Consider the following 22,399-nt stretch of genomic DNA (forward strand, 5'->3'; position numbering starts at 1 on the left):
TACAGGGTATGTGCATAGTAAACTACTGTCACAGATGTGCCTGTTGAACTGCATGTGATATACTGAGCTCATACCATTCAACTGTTCACTGACCATATGTGTGCCTCATATTTGTAGTCATTTACTCATACAGTTGTGTTATGTCTGGCAGATCATTGGCTAATCTGTGAAGACTGACATTAGAACATAGCATACACATGAATGTCGGACATCCTCCAGGGTATTTCTGTGAATGCAAAGCCTACTGTGCTATCAACTGACTTAAGTGTGTTACAGCAATATCAATAAAGTGTCACTAATTTTGGGTCATTTCTCCCCATTTATGTATATTGTCCTCCAGATGTCCTACTCTAACAGGTTGATAGGTATGACTGAGCAGCAAAAGTGTAAATACAGTGTGTAATACTGACATAGAACAGCAATGTATATCAGGTATTACCTGTGTGCATGTATGTATGAGTAGGTGTAGCTGGAAGCCTCAAAACAACAGACATGAGATGCAAAATGTCAGGTAAATAAGCTGTACAGGTTGTATACGTGTGTAATCTTAGTTTCAGTGCATCCAACAGACGTACATTTCTACAGCTACTGGTTATTGCATTGCCCTGACACAGACATGGGTACTAGAATAAGCATGATTATCATGTTGAAATTGGAGAGGTGTCCAACTGTGTTATGACTTTGTGTCCATGCCCACTACAAACAGCTATATGAGCACCTACATAGGTGTATGGACTCAGAAATTCCTGACTCGTAAAACCTGCCTCCACTAAGGTACAGTAATCCCCTTTGCTGGACAGCAGCAATACACAAACCACATAATCCATTGCTATATTGTCTGTACAGGGCCAAGTAGAAGCAGGCACCAAATTGGAAGCAAGTCAACCTGTGTCTGAACAAGCATATGGGGTCACAGGTGAATTACTGTAAGGCTATTGGACACATCCAAAAAGGCCAATCACAAGGCCATCTTCACACATCTCTTCAACCTCAGAGGCAACAACCCAACCCACCCTGTACTGGTGGTCAATCACACCACATACACACACACACATAGCATAGCTACGGCCAACCCACTGCAGACAACATCACCCTCCTGTCCCACCATCAGTATAGGTGGATATGCACAGCACCTGCACCCCTCCCCTCATCATCATGGATCAGGTCCATAATGCCTAATCAAAGGCAACAAATGTAAGTCTCCATGGGAGCTGATAACATCCATGGTTGCATCCTACATGAACACAGGCATATGCCCCCAGCTCCATTACACACTGTAGGCAAGCAAAGCCTGAGCAATACTGACATCCCATCTACAAAGAAGATGGCCACTGTCATCCATCTACACAAAGGTGAATGATGAATGGTGGATTATGCAATTTACTGTCCCTCATTGGGGGAAACATGACACATTAGCACCAGGAGTGCAATGCAAGCTCATACTGTGCTGATAGATGACAGAGGAATGATGTATTCGTAAGTGGTGGCTAATGCTAGTCAATGTTGATGTGCAGGTGATGTAAATAATGTTGACCAATGTATGAGGTCCTGTGATGTGTTTTCCCTGTTTATGTCTTCCAGGTGAAATACAGTGTGCAAGGCAGCCAGCATACATTGCAGCTGAAACTGCGGCCATCACCGAGATGATAATCAACTACCATGGGGTGATGTTTGGCCATGGCCAACAGAATCTGTGGGAGTGGACTGCCCTCGGGGATGAGCTTGTCCACAGAGTAAACAACTTAGGCCACCACGGAAGTACATATGATCAGGTCAGGCACTGGGTGACTGACTTGATACGCCATGCCCGGCAAAGGGCTGCTGCAATGGCCAGGGACTGTTCTACCACAGATGGGGGTCCTGCTATGCAGGGCCCTACTTACACCAATGGAGGAACTCCTTGCCAACCTTGGGGCAGCCACCACATGCCAGCAAAGCCAACACACACAAGTTATGGAGGGGGTTGGCACCCAGACAACAGGCAAGGAGCATCCAGGTAAGGCCTCAATGCACATCAATTTCATAATGTAGCAGTCATAATGGTTTCAGTAGAGTATCTAGATGCATATGTCAGGTCAAACTGCATTTGTGGGTGGGGAGTTGTAATGCACACAAGTGCACATCTATGGTGAAGGACAGCAAATTGTGTATTATCAGAGCTTGTATTGTACATGTGCAGAAAAGTAGCATTCATCCTGTACCAATGCCACATGTCAGTCTGCTGACAATACCTCTCCCCCCACAACTACTTAGGTAACTCTGGTCTGGATGTGGGACAGCAGGCGGAAGCCAGTGAGTGTGGTATTGTCCTGTTGTGGCTCACCAATACCCCAGGCATGTTAAGGTCATGCATTTTACAATGCACACAACTGTTACTCTTAGCCATATTGTGAAATGTGCATGTTCACTTGTTGTGGGGTTAACTGTACTGAATCAGAGTGGTCATCACCGGGCCCTATTTGCAGGAGGTGTAACATATCCATAGCATACCTCACAACCTGTCAGTGCAAGAAATCTGGACAACGACTGACAAAATGGGACAAAGGGACAAAACTAGGTACATATTTGAAAAGTAATCTTATACAGTCCATATAAAAGTGTATACACCCCTACTAAAATGCCAGGTATTTGTGACATACAAATATGAGACCACAATAAAACATTTCACAACTCTCCCCACCTTTAATGTGACCTATAACCTGTACAATTCAATTGGTAAACGAACAAACCTGTTAGGGGAACAAGTATGAAAAATAAAACACGTAGAATATGCTAGATGCATAGGCGTGCACAGCCTGAAGCTAATACTTTGTTAAAGCTACATCTTCTTGGGTACACACTTGCCATCAATTACAGAGACTCTTTGATTAACAACGAATAACAGTCAGCTGTCCTACTAGGCTTTTTCAGACATTTACTCAATTGCCTGCTACAGCAACAGCCATGGTTCACAGAGAACTTACAAAGTTTCAAAGGGATCTCATTGTGGAAAGGTATCAGCCCTGAAAAGGGTGCAAGAACAGTTCCACAGCATTGCATATACCATGGAACACAGTGAAGGCAGCCACCAAAAGGTTTAAGAAGGTATGGGACAACAGTGACATTGCAAAGAAGTGGATATCCCCCCAAATTTGATGAGAAGACAAGACCAAAACTGATCATGGAGGCTGCCAAGAGACCTACAGCGAAACTAAAGTAGTTGCAGGAGTCTCTGGCAAGTACTGGTTGTGTATTACATGTGAAAATCTGCCGTAGTCTCCATATGGCTTGCCTATGGGATAGGGTTGGAAGAAGGAAGCATTTTCTCACACCAAACAAGATCCAGCCCTGGATAAATTCTGAATAATAATACTTCAAGTCCTCCAAAAGCATGTGGGAAAATGTGCTATGGTCTAATGAGACCAAGGTTGAACTTTTTGAACACAGTTCTGAAAGGTTTATTTGGCGCAATAACAACACTGCGTATCACCAAAAGAACACCATCCCCACAGTGAATCATGGTGATGGCAGTGTCCTGCTTTGGGGTTGCTGTTCATAAGCTGGAACTGGGGCTTTAACCAAGTTGGAGGGAATTATGAACAGTTCCAAAAAACAGTCCCTTTAGGCCCCAAATATTCAGGTGTCTGCTAGATAGCTGTAGATGGAGAAGAATTCCACCTTTCCACACAACAATGACCCAAACCATACATCAAAATCAGCAAAAGAATGGCTTCACCAGAAGACATTCAACATTCTGGACTGGCCCAGCCAGAGCCCACACCTACATACAATACAAAATCTGCGGGGTGACCTGAGGAAGGCTGTGCACAAGAGATGCCCTCGCACTCTGACAGAGTTGGAGGGCTCTTGCAGGAAGAGTGTGCAAATATTGCCAATTCAAGATGTGCCATGCTGATAGACACCTTCCCAGGAGGACTGAATGTTGTAATTAAATCAAAAGGTGCTTTAACAAAGTATTAGTTTAAGGGTGTGCATGCTCATACAACCAGTCTATTGTACACATTTCATTTACTATATGTTACCCCTAACCAATGTGTATGTTCCTCAATTAGATTGCACAGGTTATAGGTCACATTAAAGGTGGGAAATGTTATGACATGATTTCTGCAGTCTCATTTTAGATATCACAAAAACCCGGCATGTTAGTAGGGGTGTGTACACTTATTATATTAACTGTAAGCTTAGAAAGTTGTTAGAGTAACCGGCTTTGTTTTAACATTCATTTACTGCAGGTTATGAAGTCTGCAACTCAAATTATGACATTAATTAGTGGTACCAATCCAGAGATCATCCCAGTAATGTATCAGACAAACACAGGATTTATGAGGAACAGACCAAAAATATGAGCCATACATCTAGACATTCAGCAAAACTCTGTACAGTTCAGAGGTGTGTTCTGTAGGAGTTGCCACTGTGCTATACAGGTGAACAGCAATAATGTGTACATGGGTGCAGTATGTCATAGGTGAAGGCTCATCACCTACTAACACTAATCATGTGTCCCAGAGGTGCATATTAGTAGTAACATTAAGTGGAAAGAGCTGCACTGCATGATGTTGAGGCCTGTCCAGAGTGTGTATGTTGTGGTCTGACTGTGTGTCATGAATGTCACCAGCTGGTTATTGTGAGGTCTGTGTAATGCCTTTTCTCCACCTCACCTGTGTGTGTGTCAGTGTGTTGGATGCATGTGTGTGTGTGTGTGTGTGTGTGTGTGTGTGTGTGTGTGTGTGTGTGTGTGTGTGTGTGTGTGTGTGTGTGTGTGTGTGTGTGTGTGTGTGTGTCCCTGTGTGTAATGGTGTGGATGCGTGTGTGGATGCGTGTCTGCATGTGTATGTGTGTGTACCAGCAAACCTTATAGTGCAGGTATTAATTTACATATGTTATCTTCCCCTCACAGATGGACACTGTGGCTGTGGTCCCTCCCATTCAGAATCTGATGTCAGTGTCTCCGCAGACTCAGACCATGATAGTGGTCCTAGTGAGGCAGAGGTGGGGTTGTCAAGGGCTGAATCTGCACCATCGGTTGGCATCCCACAGTTATCCACAATGTCCCGACACACAGTCACAATGCGCACACTTACCCCATCCCCAGCAGCCACAGATAATAGACATTTGGTGGGTGGTGGCATGGAACAGGCTAGTGTGGTGACTATGGCCAGTGTGAGTGTAGACACTAACCATAGCCAGAGTGCAGGCGAGGTCCCACACTGGTGGGTGGACAGGGGTGCTCAAAGGAGGACTGCTGCCCATCGATCCACTGTTGCAAGTGCCATAGCAGGTGTCACCAGACGCATGTTTTGGGCTGTCATGGATGCACAGGCATGTAGTGAAAGCAACACCAAATACTCAGGGTCTTGGATGCAACTCTTCCTGGCTTATGTGATGACATACATGACCTTGTTGAGGCCACACATCAAAATACTGAGGTCATGAAAAGACGGTGGGATGAGACCTTAGCAATCCTTGACCGTGGAATTTCTGTGCTGCAGCACATGGTGGGAGATGGATGTCGGCCATGTGGACATAGGTCAGCACCAGCATCAGCTGAAAGTCTACATGGCCATAGTGGCCTTCCCGCCAGCAGTACCAAAGGGTGGGTGCTGTCCACACCACAACGGAGCGAGCCATGGGCACGTGGTCCTGCCTGGTCCTGTCAGGGACACAGATCTAGTAGACAGCAGACACCATCAGGGAGTAGTACTGCATCTGGCCTTGGGCCTGGTGGTGCCAGTGAGACCCCTGGCAGGACAAGTTCACATGTCCGTGGCCAGAGATGGTGAACTGTACACCCTGCCATGTACAGTCGACAGCTGTCCAACATACCCATGTGTAGGGCATCCACATGGGATGACTATGTGCATGCAAACACACACACATCACCATCACAGCCAGGTCACCTGCAGACACACACACACACACACACACACACACACACACACACACACACACACACACACACACACACACACACACACCACCTCTGCATGGCCCATTCATAGAACATCCCTCCAAACACACACACATGATGTCAACTGTATGTCCCAGCCTAGGCCTCTGGCGAACCCACACAACACCCTGTGCATATGATGATACCTGTGCCACATCCCTGTCATCCATACCACCGATGCAGTGACATGCAAATATGGTTCTGATGAACAGGGTGAATTAAGTATAGTTTAGCTATGTAATGCTGTGTAAGGTGCTGTTAGACAGCATTTGTAATTGGTACACTTCAGAGTCTGCGCACCTTTTCAGCCATGATGCATTATTGGTGTTAGTAACACTAACTGAATGTAGTCTCACATGCTGTATTCTGTTTGTGTTCTAGGTGTCTGTGGACCTGCAGGCATTGCCAAAGAGGGGTATGGCAGTGTTGTAACACATCGATCATGTCAGAGCTGAGGTACAGCTGTATATGTATAGATTTATCAGGTCTGTGTAATAGGTATTGCATGTGCCACACAGCTTATAGGGCTGAGGGGTGTATACAGGTAAGTCTATGGTGGTTGACAACAGCAGCCCTTGTAAAGTGGATAATGGTAAGTGTAGTGAGTGAAACATACCTCAGGTTGATAAAACCCACACCCTGAGAGGATATTGTGTTGACCAAACACACACAGAATACTGTTCCCACACATACAGTCAGGCACACAGGATCACAGTTGCCAGTGTTGGGTTTGGAACCCCTACCCATCTAGTTAGTGGTACTACAGTGTTATGCGGCTATTGCAGGTGGCACGGAACTAATAGTGTGCTGACTGTTCCAAGATACCTGCAAAGTGAATAACATCACATGCCCTTGTGAGGTATGGCAATGGGGGGTGTACTGGTTGTGGAAGGACTCATTAGACTGTCACCTACAAGTCTACATACTCACAAACACTGCTATAGACACCAATGCACACACATTAAAAACCAAGAACCAAAACTTTCAAATGAAAAAGAGAGATAGAAGGCACAACAGCCGGGTGGAAGTGTTGAAATATGTCCTGTATTGCTGCCAAATTTCAAATGCAATAATATCCAAGGTCCATAAACGTAAAAACAGGTTTATTGAGAAACACAAAATAAACAACGTCGACCTAGGTTTCGTTCGTCTTAACGAACTTCTTCAGAACAACTGAATGTGATTTAAAACTCTTTAAATATCTTCCAAATCAACAATGAATGGTACCAATTATTCAATTAATTGCCCATTAACAAGTTCTGAACTATTTCTTAAAGGAAACATTGAAAAGTTAAACAACAATAATAAAATAAGTATAATTTAATTTGTATATTACCATGAATTTAAAGGCAGCAAAACACATATACAAGTGGTGTGTCTGGCAGTAGCCTGTGTACTTTAACAAATAGTGGTAGTGCGTATATGTATAATGTGTGATAAACGTACCAATTAATTTATTTTGTTGTGATATGTCCTTAGATATATTATAAAAATAAATATAAATAAATAATGAAAATGTGTATATTTTCAATATTATGTACTCATATCACCAACAACTAATAAGCATATGCCAAGTGTGCGTATAATATCAATACATTGTACAAATTAAATTTAAATTTGATATTAAAAATTAATCTGGATTTTAATTTTAATTTTAATTTTATTATAATTTTAATTTTAATATTAATATGTGGGGAAATGAGAGTCTATCATCACAAATATATAGGGGGTAATTAATAAACAGTAATAGATGGTAAGTAGTTAATTAGTCATAGTGTACCCAATACCGTTAGGTGAATCCATAAATGTATGATATAATAATTAAAATGTTCTCAATAAACCTGTTTTTACGTTTATGGACCTTGGATATTATTGCATTTGAAATTTGGCAGCAATACAGGACATATTTCAACACTTCCACCCGGCTGTTGTACCAATGCACACACAATTGCCAGCACTGACATTAGTAGCCCGCATATCATGTTATTCCTTCCATACTATTACATAGGTGTTGCACATGGCACAGGACTTACAGGGTTGAATAGTATCCACAAATACCTCTATGGTGGATGTGAACAGTGGCCTTCGTAAAGTGGACCTTGGGACGTGTACTGGGAGTACCATGGCTTAAAACTGTAAACTATGGCCACCCAATGGCTATAGTTCTCACACACACACACACACACACACACACACACACACACACACACACACACACACACACACACTTGACAAGACTGAGATTAGAACCCCTACCAATCTAGTTACTGTTAATACAGTGGTATGTATTTATCACATGCACCACAAAGCTTACAGGTGAAGGGTGTCCCAGTGTAATTCCAAGGTAAACAACATCACCAGGCCTTGTAAAATATGGCAATGGATGATTTACTGGTTGAGAATGGACCCAAAATACTTGAACCTACAGTTAAGTTATACACACGCACACACACAAATACAGTCATACACACATTTGCCAAGACTGAGATTAGCAGCCCTGCCTAGCTTGTTAGTCAGTCCATACTCTTACATAGTTCATGAATGTGGCACGGGGCTTATTGCACTGGAGTGACAACAGATACCTCTATGGTTGTTGAAGACAGTCAGCCTTGTAAAGTGGACCTTGGGAAGTGTACTGGGAGTTCCATGGCCTACAAATGTAAAACCTACTCCCCAATGGATATAGTACACACACACACACACACACACACACACACACACACACACACACACACACACACACTAGCCAGGACTGAGACTAGAACCCCTATCTATCTAGTTATTGCTAATACAGTGTTATATATTTATTGCATGCGCCACGGAGCTTAGAGTGTGAAGAGTGTCCCACAGCTCTTCTAAGGTGAACAACATCACCAGCCCTTGTAAAGTATGGCAATTGAAAGTACACTGGGCGAGTGAGTCCTCAAAATGTTGTATCCTACAGATATACACACTTACACACTTTTGCCAGGACTCAGATTAGACCCCCTACCTATGTAGTCATTGGTACTAAAGTGTTATGCAGTTACCATATGCATCACAGAGCTTGTAGGGTGAAGGGTGTCCCAAGGTACCTATATAGTGAATATCATCACCAGCCCTTGTAAGGTATGGCAGTGGTAGGTGTACTGGGTGAGAAGGGCCTCAGACTACTTTCACCCACATGTTTACATACTGACAAACACTTTTATACACACTAATGCACACACACACACACACACACACACACACACACACACACACACACACACACATTTGCCAGTACTGAGATCCATAGGTTCATAGGTGTGTACTAAGCGAATTGCCATGGAGCCTTTACAGACCTAGCCTATAGGAATACCCTGGCATCATGCCACCTGATAATATCCCCAGTGTGTCTAATGAGTATAGCCACTGAAGTGATCCCTGGGGTAGGATTTCTATTCCCCATCCACTTATCCAGATTTCTCTTGAAGAGGGCTAGTGAGGTGCTCTTCTTTACATGTATGTGACATCTATTCCATAGTATGGGCAGTCTCTGGGTTATGAACCTGTCCCTCCAGCATGTTCTGTTGATTGTGGAAATGGGGTTGAGGTCTCTGGGGCATATGATGTGGATGGATTGGGTTCTTTAGATGTAGCATTATTGACAGTGCTGGGTCAGACATGGCTTTGTAAGTCAGGCAGAGATCACCTCTGAGTAGCCAATATGAGACAGAGAATAGTTGGAGTTATTGGAGTCTGTCCATATAGGTTCATAGGTGTGTACTAGGCTAATGGCCTTGGAGCCTTTACAAGCCTAGCCATTAGGATTACCCTGGCATTGTGCCACCTGACCATAGTTCCCAGTGCCTCTGTCAAGTAGAGCCACTGGAGTGATCCCCAGGGTGAACTTTCTATTTCCCATCCACTCATAAAGATTTCTCTTTCAGAGGGCCAGTGAGGTTCTCTGCTTGACATGTATGGGAAGTCTATTCCAAAGCATGCGCAGTCTCTGGGTTATGAACCTGTCCCTCCAGCATGTTCTGCTGATTGTGGTAATGAGGTTGAGGTCTCTGGGGCATGTGGTGCGGAGGGATTGGGATTTCTTTAGATGTAGCATTTCTAACAGAGCTAGGTCAGACATCTGTTTAAGGCCTAGGATCCTCTTTGTGAGGTACTTTTGCAGCTTCTCCAGTTGTTGCAGGTGTCCAGTGAGGTACATGCCAAATGGGCCATTGTACTCAAAGATTAACCTAATGAGGAGAGAGTAGAGGGAGACAATGACCTCTTACTTCCTGGAATGCAACATCCTTAGTAATGAGATGTGCCACATAGAAGGACTTTCTGAACACAGTGGCACTGTGGTGGTCAAGAGAGAGCTCGCTGTTAACCTGTGTTCCCAGTTTTCTTATAAGGACTTCAGTGTTCAGTGGGCTACCATCAATGTGGTGATTCATCAGAACCATGTTGTTCCCAAAGGGGATGTCAGCACATTTTCTGGCATTGAGCTAAAGTCCGGGGTTCTGACACCAGTCGTAGCTCTCAGTGAGGCCTTTCTGCAGGATGTCAACATCACGTGGGGAAGTAATAATAGCACCCACCTTTCAGTCTTCTGCAAACATTGTCAGCCAGTGTCCCCTTGTGTTGGGCTGGACTTCAAAGGCATAGATCCTGAATACAAGGGGACCCAGGACCAAACCCTGTGGGACTCCACTCATGACTGGTCGGCAGTCTGACATCGAGTCCACTGTTTTGGGTGGATTCTGTTAGCCAGTTTGTAAGCCACCTAGTGATATAGAGGTTGATGCCTTGCTGAGTGTGTTTGTCTATGATTCCTGAGTGGATAATGGTATCCAAGGATTAGAAGGCGCACCTATCTTGTTATTTATTCCATACTGTTACAGTTATTGCATGTGGCACAGAGCATATAGGGCTGCAGAGTGTCTACAGCTACCTCTACAGTGGATGACAACAATGGGCCTTGTAAAGTGGATATTGGGATGTGCACTGGGTGGGCAACAGCAAAAAATGCAAAACCCATCCCCCAATAGATATGGTTCTCACACAAACACAGGATACTGTTCTCACACACACTTGCACACACATTTGCCAAGACTGAGATTAGAATCCCCACCTATCTAGTTACTGCTATTACAGTGTTATGTATTTATCCCATGCGCCATGGCTCTTATAGGGTGAAGGGTGTCCCAAGGTACTTCTAAGGTAAGGAACATCACTGGCCCTTGTAAAGTATGGCAATGGGTGATGTACTGGGTGAGAGAGGCCACAAAATACTTTAACCTACACATGTACACACAAATACACTCACACACACATTTGCCATGATGGAGATTAGAACCCCTGCCTAGCTAATTATTTGTAATACAGTGTTACGCAATCATCACATGTGCTACAGAGCTTGTAGGGCTGTAGGCTGCCCAAAGGTACTTCTAAGGTAACTGACATCAAGACTGCTAAAGTAGAGCAATGGGAAGCGTACTGGGTGTGAACGGGCTCAAAATCTTTAATCTACAGACACACACACTTTTATATTTGCCAGGACTGGGATTAGAACCCCTACCTAACTAGTTATTTGTACTAAAGTGTTACACAATCGTATGCACTACAGAGCTTGTAAGGCTGTAGGCTGCCCAAAGGTACTTCTAAGGTGATGGACATCAGCAGGACTGCTAATGTAGGGCAATGGGAAGTGTATTGGGTGTGAATGGGCTCAAAATGTCTAACCTACAGAGACACACATGTTTACATTTTCCAGGACTGAGATTAGAACCCCTACCTAACTAGTTATCTGTACTATAGTGTTACGCAATTATCACACACCCCACAGAACTTGTAAGGCTGTGGGTTGCCAAAAGGTACTTATAAGGTGAATAACATCAGCAGGACTGCTAAAGTAGGACAATGAGAAGTGTACTGGGTGTGAACGGGCTCAAAATATTTAACCTACACACACACACACACACACACACACACACACACACACACACACACACACACACACACACACACACACACACACACACACTTTTACATTTGCCAGGATTGAGATTAGAACCCCTACCCAAATAGTTATTTGCACAATAGTGCTACACAATTATCGCACAAGCCACAGAACTTGCAGAGTTGTAGGCTGCACAAAGGTACTTCTAAGGTGACAAACATCAACAGGACTGCTAAAGTAGGGCAATAGGAAGGTGTGAACAGCCTCAAAATCTTTAGCCTACACACACACACACACACACACACACACACACACACACACACACACACACACACACACACACTCTTTTACATTTGCCAGGATTGAGCTTAGAACCCCTACCCAAATAGTTATCTGTACTATAGTGTTATGCAGTTATCACACACACCACAGAACTTATAGGGCAGAAGCCTACAGTGAATGACATCAGCAGATCTTGTGAATTAGGGCAATGGGAGGTGTACTGGGGGGTGGACTAAAACACTTATTCCTACACACACAAACACACCCTCAGTGTTACATATGCCGGGACTATGATTAGCACCCCTATCTATCTAGTTATTTGCATGCTAGTGTTACACAGTTATCACACACACTATAGAGCTTACAGGACTGAAGCCACTCCAAAGGTACTTCTAAGGTGAATGACATTAGCAGATCTTGTAAACTAGGGCAACGGGAAGTGTAATGGGTGGGTAAGGCATCATAATACTTAGACCTATAGGCACACACACACACACACACACACACACACACACACACACACACACACACACACACACACACACACAAAGGTAGGTGATGTGCTATTCCAACCCCCACCTCAGTACCATCAGACAATGAATCTCATCTTCATGCTGGTGCATGCCAATGGTTACAACTGGTATGCAACTGTCTGCAGCAGGACATCACTCTATCAAAAAATGAAATAAAAATACATACATATAGACATGGGGAAGGGAAGGACAGACAGTGATAGAGTGAGACATACAGGGAGGCACGCACAGAGAGTGAGTCATACACAGGGATACCCTTAATGGCATAGAGTGATGTCCTATAAAACAAACACAATATAACACATTGTATGTGTATAACACGTAATATAGGAAAAATCACCAGGTCTCTTAAGGAAAGACTCTATGAGCACATATATGCAATAAGGAAAGATCAGTTAAATAATGCTCTAGCCAAACATGTGCATGAACATCATGATCATTTTAGATTTGGAATACTGCAGCAAGTGCTTAGCAATGATAGATGTGGTCCCTGGGAATTACAATTGGAAAAGGCAGAGTTAATATGGCAGCTTATGCTTCATTCTTATGCATGGCCTGAACTTAATGATCTCTGCAGTATTAATAATATTTTAAAATTAAAAGCATTAAGTAGATAAGGGTTGCTTTAGTAATTATAAGAAGTTTTGTTTAAGTTAATAAATGCATATTTTATTTATGTATATAAATGTTTATCTATCTAATATTTTAGGTAGTTAATTATAATTTTCAGTTTATACAGTTTTATATATTGTGTGCATTTGGTGTATTTAAAATGTTTAGTTATATATATAAATATTTATTTATTTGCGTATAATGATACATGCAATGGGGGAAGTAGCATATTTAGGTTTGTGATGTCATTTCCTGTAGTAAAAAGGGCTCCAAATTTTAAACTAACTGTTGTAAATGTGTTTCACTGATTTTGTCTGATGAAGTTTACTAATGCAGTAAATGAAAAGTGCTTAACATAAGATACAACTCTTTCTTTATTCCATAGCCAGTATTGTGTTTGTTTTATAGAACATCACTCTATGCCATTCAGGGTATCCCTGTGTATGACTCACTCTCTGTGCATGTCTCCCTGTATGTCTCACTCTATCACTGTCTGTCCTTCTCTTCCCCATGTCTATATGTGTGTATGCTTGACATATTGTAATATGTTGCCCATATATATATGTGTGTATCACATGCAACAGAAGCAGATATACCACATATGTACCACACCCCTGATCATTATTAGTAAAAAAATACGAGCACTCATAAAATCAACTAAGGCCAATTTTGAGAGACAAATTGCCACGGATTCAAAGGACAATCATAAGGCCTTTTTCAGCTATGTTAGGAACCTGGGTGGAAACTCCCAGATATGCTCAGAATTAGTCCAAAATGATACAAAAATCACTGAACCCACAGACATTGCCAACATACTGGCAGACAGGTTCAGTGCAAACTTCACCCCTCTCCCCTAAAGGAGAGATAACTATCCCAGCGGCCAGTGTAGCCTCCCAGACATCTCAAATGCAGGTGAAAGCTGCTCTCTCTAAAGCTAAAAACACAGCATCAATGGGACGGATGGTGTCCCCAGCTGTGTGCTACACGAGCTAAATGAGGAATTAAACCCACATAAGGCAGCTGTTTAATCTCAGCCTTACCTCAGGATACGTGCCCAAGGAGTGGCGTGCGGCAACTGTGGTCCCACTCCACAAAGGTGGTGCCTCTGGACCCTGGTAATTACCGCCCATAAGCTTAACAAGTCTAGTCTGCAAAGCTATGGAGAGGATCATAATGGAGCTGATAAACAAAGATATAGGCGACTTGCAGACATTGGACCCGTCCCAGTTTGGCTTGTCAAGGGAAGATCATGCCTTTTGAACTTGGTCGACTTCTTGAAACAGTCACAAAGGCCATTGATGCGGGAAAGGCAGTCCATACAGCCTACCTTGACCTTGCAAAGGCTTTCGACACAATACCCCACTCGGGTATTGTAAAAAAACTTACCAGCTTAAATGTAAACCCATATGTCACAAGATACGTTGCAAACTGGCTTAAGGACAGAACCCACAGGGTTAGAGTTGCTGGCGCTATGTCAGACTCCAAGCCGGGCACAAGTGGTGTCCCACAGGGCTCGGTCCTTGGCCCCCTATTGTTCGGCATCTACTTCTCAGAAGTACAGGCCAACATGGGAGGTCTTTGGCTGACAAAGTTTGCAGACGACTGCAAACTGGGCACCATAGTGGAAAGTGCATCGGACACGGATATCCTTCAGAAGGGACTCACGGAAACAGATAGCTGGTGCCAGAGCCATGGCCTGAAGTTAAATGCCAAAAAATGTATAGTCATACCCTTCAGGAAAAACAAGGTAACCCCAAGCTACCATATAGGTGGCAATCCACTAAGCACAGAAGAGGTTATCAGGGACCTGGGGACCCAGGTTGACAGTGGCCTTTCTTTTGACACTCACGTTGCTAAAGTGGTTAGAAAGACCTTCTACATTGCCCACCTGATCATGAAGGATTCACATCCAGATCTAGTGAGGTCATTGTTCCCTGTACTCTTCACTTATCAGACCAATGCTCGAGTACAATGCCCCATTCGGGATGTATCTCGCCCGACATCTGCAGCAATTGGAGAGACCCCAAAGTTTCTCACCAAAGGATAAAGGGACTCCAAAATCTGTCATATGCTGCCAGATTGAAGAAACTCCAGCTCTATTCAGTCGCATACCATCTGCTCAGAGGTGACATGTGCCTGACATACAAGGCCATGTCTAACCCGGAATTAATGGACATGCTCCACCTCAAAAAATCCAAATCCCCCAAAACCACTAGAGCAAGTGACTTAAACCTTAGCACGGATATAAATAGGACGTGCTGGAGGGATAGATTTATCACTCAGAGACTCCCTATGCTGTGGAATAGAGTCCCGGTCCATGTGAGGCAGAGCACCGCTGGCTCTGTTCAAGAGAAATCTTGACCTGTGGATGGGAGATTGTAGGTTTACCCCGGGAATCATCTCTGTGTCACTGCTGGACAGAGGCACAACAAACTAATGGGTACAGTATTTTTTCATATAAGGGGTGGCGTAAGCCACAAAAATTCGGGCTAGGCTTATAAATGCCTTGGGGCAGATAGCCTAGTATAAACCTATGAACCTATGAACCTATCTACAGCTACCTGTGGGTAATCCTGTCTGATGGGTGTGTGTGGAGACAATTATGTTTACATAGCTGTATGCATGCAGAGACATTTGCACAATACAGAGATATATAGTCCTATGTAGTTTCAGACATGGGCTTCACTTCTCTAAGTATAGGAACATGCTCAGTATGACCTTCTATAGTAAGTGTGAGAATCCATTCCAGGGATAGTTGTACTCAAGTCTAGGTTGGTGTGTGCTACAGCCATACCTTGCAACCTGTTGGTGCAAGATATCTGGAGATAGGCTGCCAATATGGGAAAACAATGGGCCAAACATGGTGGGCGGTACTGTAACTATTACTCTTATCAATGTATGAGATGCTTGAGTTACAGGGTTTGTTTTAGAAGACATTTTCTGACATATGTCATGTTTGACACTGTACTGTATTGTGTTGTTACCTACTGACAGATATAATCAGGTCATCACAGTTATTTACCAAAAAATACAAGATGGATGACGCACAGACCTATATTATGAGATAAAGGCTAGACATTCTTGCACAATTGGCCAGTTGGGAGGTGTGGCTACAGCCGATTGACTGATGAAGCTGTGTAAAACATCCAGCACCTTGGTGATATGCTAGCTGTAGATCTACTGGTTGTGCAGTATTCTTCTTAACTAAAAGGTCATATCCTGGTGTGGCCATACCTGTCAACTGTACAGATTCTCACAGATTATCCAGATTCATGCCTCATATATCTAGTCAGTTTCCCTTAACATTGTGGTTTTCTAGCATATGTGTTACAAATCACTCAGGGTTGCAGTCAGGGAATAATGACAGAACATTAGAGTTTCAGACTTCACACCCTTCATGACATCCATGCTACTACATGCCCCTTCTGTTATTCTATCAACTTTCTAACATTATGAGAGCAATATTTAAAATGTGTCCCTGTAGTTGGGCCTATATCCCACCATTATGTATGGCTTTGCCCAGATGTGTTCCTCTACGAGGTTGAGAGGTATGCTACTAGAATTCAGCAGCATGGTCTTACATTTGCATTTTGTTGACTGTGTTATGTTGGTAGTATGGACCCCATGACATTCCCTACAAAGGAACTATGGGTGAGGCATGGGCCTTTGCCAGAGGCCTGTAGGCCATGTGAGACTGATGCAGGCCATCTGTAGCAAGGCAGTGCGTTCTGTCACTCATATATTCCCAGGCTGCCAGGCAGTGGATCCCCCTGGGGTGACAATGGTAAGTGACAGAATGCACTACAGTGCTACTAGGCACCATAGCTCTCTACATATTCGAGCCAGACATCTGGACAAAGCCATGAGTAATTAGGTGACAAAGGCCTAAATATACGGACCATTGTCACTATTGGCCTTACAAACCTGGAAGGGTGATACAGTAACAGATTTTGCATTAGCATGCATTGTTCTATAGAGTATGAAGTCTGAGATACTACAATCCATCAATATTTTCTGACGTTAGACTTTCATGATATGCCAATGATTTGTCAGACAACCACTATTTCAGAATAAAGACACCACAAATATGACACAAACCTGTGTACATTCTGCAAAAGGTCTGTACACTTATGTGGTATGGTAGGCACTGTGTAGGTTACTCCAACCTGTGTACTGTTCATATGTGTGGCCCCCTGTACATGACTTGTCCAGCTTCTTGGCAGTAATAGATATTGACATTTGGACAGTGTGTACAACTCCCACCGTAGGTGTAGCTGACATGCAAAATAGTTGGTACTGCATTTTGTGGACCATGGCCCTGTCTGCCACAGTACTGTACCTGGGCCACTAGGACATAACAGCCATGAGAAGTTGCTGGCCACATCCTGACAGTATTCTCCACACATATGCATAGCTCATTGACCCCTGCATATTGTGGACATGCAACAAGTTATCATGTTGATTGGGACAGCCCTGTCAATGTATGCTCTGCTGCTATTACCCTACAAACTGACATGTTACTGCATTTCTATGGGAATATGGGTGTGGGGAGGCACACCTGTCAACAATACACATTTGCACAGACTGTGCTGATATTGGCTTTACATTTTGGTTCCATTTAGCATAGTATTGTGCCCTGTCTTGGAGAATAGAGGCATATCACTAGAAACCACAGGTTAGATTGTAATGCCATACAATTGAGTTTCTGACTTCTTACCCTTCAGAATCTTACTGCAAATGCAAGGCCTGCTGTGATATCACTGTGTAAGTCTGTAGGGGAGTATTCCATCATTGTCGCAATTTGTGGGCCTTTGCCAGACATTCCTTTATGGTTTTCTATGGCTGACTTGCTGTGTGAGTCTGAGGGGTGAGTATGGGATCCCCACAGTGACATCCATGCATGTGACCTATGATCCCCCTTTAGTTGGCCCCCCATGTATACTGCAGTGGGATTTATCACCTTAAATAATACTGCATAGTTTGGGGAAGCCAGTATTGTGCAGTCCCACATAGCTGTCAGTTGTCTGCTGCTATCCCAGTAGGCCACCCCATTCCCTTGCATGCATGCAGCATTACCATACATATGCTACCAAAACATACTAATCCATTCATTTATTGTTAAGAAGACTGACTTACCTTGCACCTGTGGCAGTTGTAAAGACGGTGCTTGAGGGCTGCCTATGTTGGATGCACATAGTACACTGCCAATACATGGTAAGTTACAGGTATATCCATTTTACTCTGTGTGTGAGTCAGAGAGAGGTGTCAGTCCCTGGGTTCCTACAATGTCAGTGTGTGTGCTATGTGTTGCCTCTTTGCCAAGGCCTGGGCATACTGGCCATGCCTCCATCTGCCTATGGGAGCAGGCTCAGGGGCTTCCTCTTCTGAGTCCCTCTGTGTCTGTGGGGACCTTGGCAATGGTGGGGGGGTTGTGTGGCCCTTTCCCGTGATGTTCCTGCTGCAGCTGTTTCTGCAGGATCATATTGTGCAGCATGGCACATACTATGAACATGTGTGCACATATGGCTGGAGAGTACTGCAAGGCTCCACCAGATATGTCAAGGCAGCAGAACCCTGACTTGAGCAACCCAACACATGCTCTATAATGATCTTGGTTCGTGCATGTTACTCATTATGGCATTCTTGAGTGGGTGTGTGTGCATTTCTGATGGGTGTCATAGCCAGCATCCCCCACCAGATGGCCATAGGGGATGTCCCTACTGGGAAATGCCTGGTACAGCTGTGACAAATGCCTGATGTGGGAGTAGTGATAGCTTGTAGGGCTGCCAGCATACACATTCATGATAATGCCCTGGGCATTGCATATGACCTAGCAGTTGATGGAGGGGAAACCCTTGCAGCTTATGTAGACCCTGCCCTGTTCACCATGTGATGCTTTGATGTGGATGTGCATGCAGTCTATCACACCCAGTACCTCCAGGTATTCTGCTACATGGTGGAAGAGATGTATATTGCTGGTCCTCTCCTCACGGGTGTTAGGGAAGTAAATGTGCTCACTGAAATGTGGTAGGATGGCATCCAGGAACTGGTGGAGTCCTCTGGATGCGGATGCCTGTGAAACCCTCATGATGTCCTCAGTAGGTCTTTAGAAAAGTACCTGTAGCTAGTATTCTTAAGGCTACACATACCTTGGTATCCACAGGGATGGGTTCCCTTCTGTTGGCTCTGGGTTGAGTTGAGGCCGGCACAGCTCTATGATTTGCTGAAGTATGTCTCTTTCCACCCTGTAGTGCTCTACTATCTCCAGATCATGTAGCCCCTGGTAAGTTACACTGGGTTTGAACAGTCTTCTCCTCCTCGGTCTGTGGTGGTTGTCAGCATTATCCTCCTCACCGCCCTCAACCTCTAGCACATACTGATGGATCAAAGCAATGGCAGCCCCTAACATGTTTTCAGTTAAAATTCCCCCACATGTGTACACCAATGGTGCAGAGTCTGTGGGAAAAACAGACTGCAAAGTGTTTGCATAGTTTATACTGCTGAGCTGCAGATGCTGCTTGTATGATTGGCTGATTATGATGCATTCCATCTGCCAGCTATGTTATTTGTACTTGATTGCTTTTATTTTATTTCCCTTTTTTCTTTCTTTTTTTTCCCTTCCCATTTTCACGCCTTTTAAGCCCTGAAGTGCACTGTGAAAAACCCATTTAGCTAAGGTAAACAATGAGAAATGGCCCTCCCCTGGACATGAACATGCTCTTCATTTCATGGACTAAGTCAATACAGCCTCAGATACACACCCTTGCTTATCTGTGCTTAGCTAAGCTCATTTGGGAGTTGTGGAGCTCCAATGTAGTTACACCAAGTAAGACACACACCCTTTTCATGTCTGCTGCTCCTCCTGCTTAAGCCAATGCCTTATAGCACCTACATGGTTAGGTGCAGTTTGGCACTTTGCTTCTTTTTGTGATTCAGTAAATTTCCCTTATTAGCATACTCCACTGCTTTAGTCCCTAGTTACAGCACTACACCAGCCTTTACCCTTAGCACCCACTGTTCCCTGATATTTTTTTTATTCTTTATGCCATAGACTATAATGGCAAAAATGCATATTTCACTTAGAATTGACTTTTCACATTTTTTCTTTATTTTCGGCATGATCCTGTTTGCACTCCGCTGCTTATGCTTAAACGACCGAGATCGGCCAAAAACAATAAACTCTGATTTTTATACTTTTGCAACACTTTTCCGTGCCAATGGCCATATATTTGGTCATTGGCATGCCTAAGGATTAGAATACATGCTTTAGTTTGAGCTATCATTCCTCCATTTTGATTTTTGCAGAAATGTATTCGGCTAGTAGCTGAATACATTTCTGCATGCTACACTATTCTGCCACGGATACCTACCTCCTTACTGGATCACTAATTGACCTCATTTGCATGGTTTTCAACAGCAAATGAGGTCATTAGCATAATCCAGTCATATCCATGGCAGAATAGTGTTAGCAGGCTCATGCACATCCCCAGGATTGTTTACTGGATCGCTCGGCAGCCATATTCCGTGCAGGAATGGCTACATTATTCCTGCATGGAATTTTTTGCTTATTGAATTCTGGGGTCTGTTTGAGATGAAAGTGTTTAACCAATAAACTATTTGAAACTTTTGACTGTTACTGGTGCATCTTGGAGTGTTTGCCTGATTGCGGTCACTGAGGTTCAGTTTTGGTTATTGGTAATTTTGTACCCCTACATTACACCTTTGTGGTCACTGAAATTAAATAAACTAAAAAAATTGCATAAAGGGTGAAAAATTACAGGAAAATACTTTGGTTAACTAGAAGGAAATACCAACAGATCTATAAATGGATAAGAAGCTCTTTAAATTTCAAAGCCAGCAACTTTAATCACAGAAACTGTGAAAAATCTGTAAAATTCGATAAAATAAGCAAAAAAATAATGAAAACATCAAAATTAATTAAAGTGCAATAGTATGTTTTACTTCCGTGGTCAATATGAGGAGTTTTAAGTCTGGAAAATGCCTTAAAAATATCCCCTCAGCATGTGTTTATCTTTTTTCCAGGAGTCCTGGGAAGGGACAATGACAGATGGCTATAAGTCCTTTTAAGCTGAGAAGCTAAATAGAAATAATCCTTGCTGTTTGTTTGCTCCTCCACACACACTATCCTGCACTGTATTTCCATATCCTGCCTTCCCTTGTATATTGCACCCCCTCATCCTTCCTCTCTTTATATAAATGAAAGGAACTATCCCCTCAAAAGAATATACTCTACCTTCCCAGCCCAACCAACCACTGTCTTCGGTGTTCTGCTTATATGTTTCCCACTGACTGCACCCCCCCTCTCCTATGCATACTCTTTCTTCTTCATCATAACAGTGGTAATAATGCTCATGTGATTTCAGCCACCTCTTGGCCAATATGTATATAGTGCACTTCCAGTAATGCTACACTTTGCAGAGGTTGCCAACATGAAGTGCCATATACTTGTACAAGCAGTCATTTGGGTTGTACATATTATAGTCTGTTTTCCTCAAGACAGTTTAGTAACCACATCTAGTACAAAAACATGGGCACCCTCCACATGTTGTCATTGTCCTGCTCTGTCAGTTACTGCCTGAGCTGCACAGTTAGCCAGAGCTGCTCTGCTCTCTTGCCTCTGATAGAGTCATAGTGACCTTAACTGGTGCCCTAGGCAGTCCCTATGAATGGCACTCACTAAAGCCAAAGCTGAAGACCAAAACAAAAGTCATATAAAAAAAGGTTCTCTGAACTGTAGCAAAGAGCAGTACTTAACTATTTGTCATACTTATACTGCCAGCCAGCCAGCCACTATAACACATATATTCATTCATTTAAACAGCCGAACAGCTGCAACTGCTTAAATGAATGAGTGTCAGTAATGAATGCTGGTGCTGAGCTCCTACTCAGACAGCATTGCCAGTCATAGTCCTAAGTGTTAGTGCCCAGAGTAGCTAAACTCTTTGCCCCAACCTAGCTATAGGTCTGCTCCTGATCATCAACTTTGAATTGAGTAGGGCTGAGTGTTCTGAAGTGCTAGGACTTGGATATTCATGTGAATGAGTGTCAGTAATGAATGCTGGCACTGAGCTCCTACTCAGA

The sequence above is a fragment of the Protopterus annectens genome, chromosome 2.part0 (genome assembly GCF_019279795.1).
Source record: "Protopterus annectens isolate FY-2018-M chromosome 2.part0, PAN1.0, whole genome shotgun sequence".
Classification (NCBI taxonomy): Eukaryota; Metazoa; Chordata; order Ceratodontiformes; family Protopteridae; genus Protopterus; species Protopterus annectens.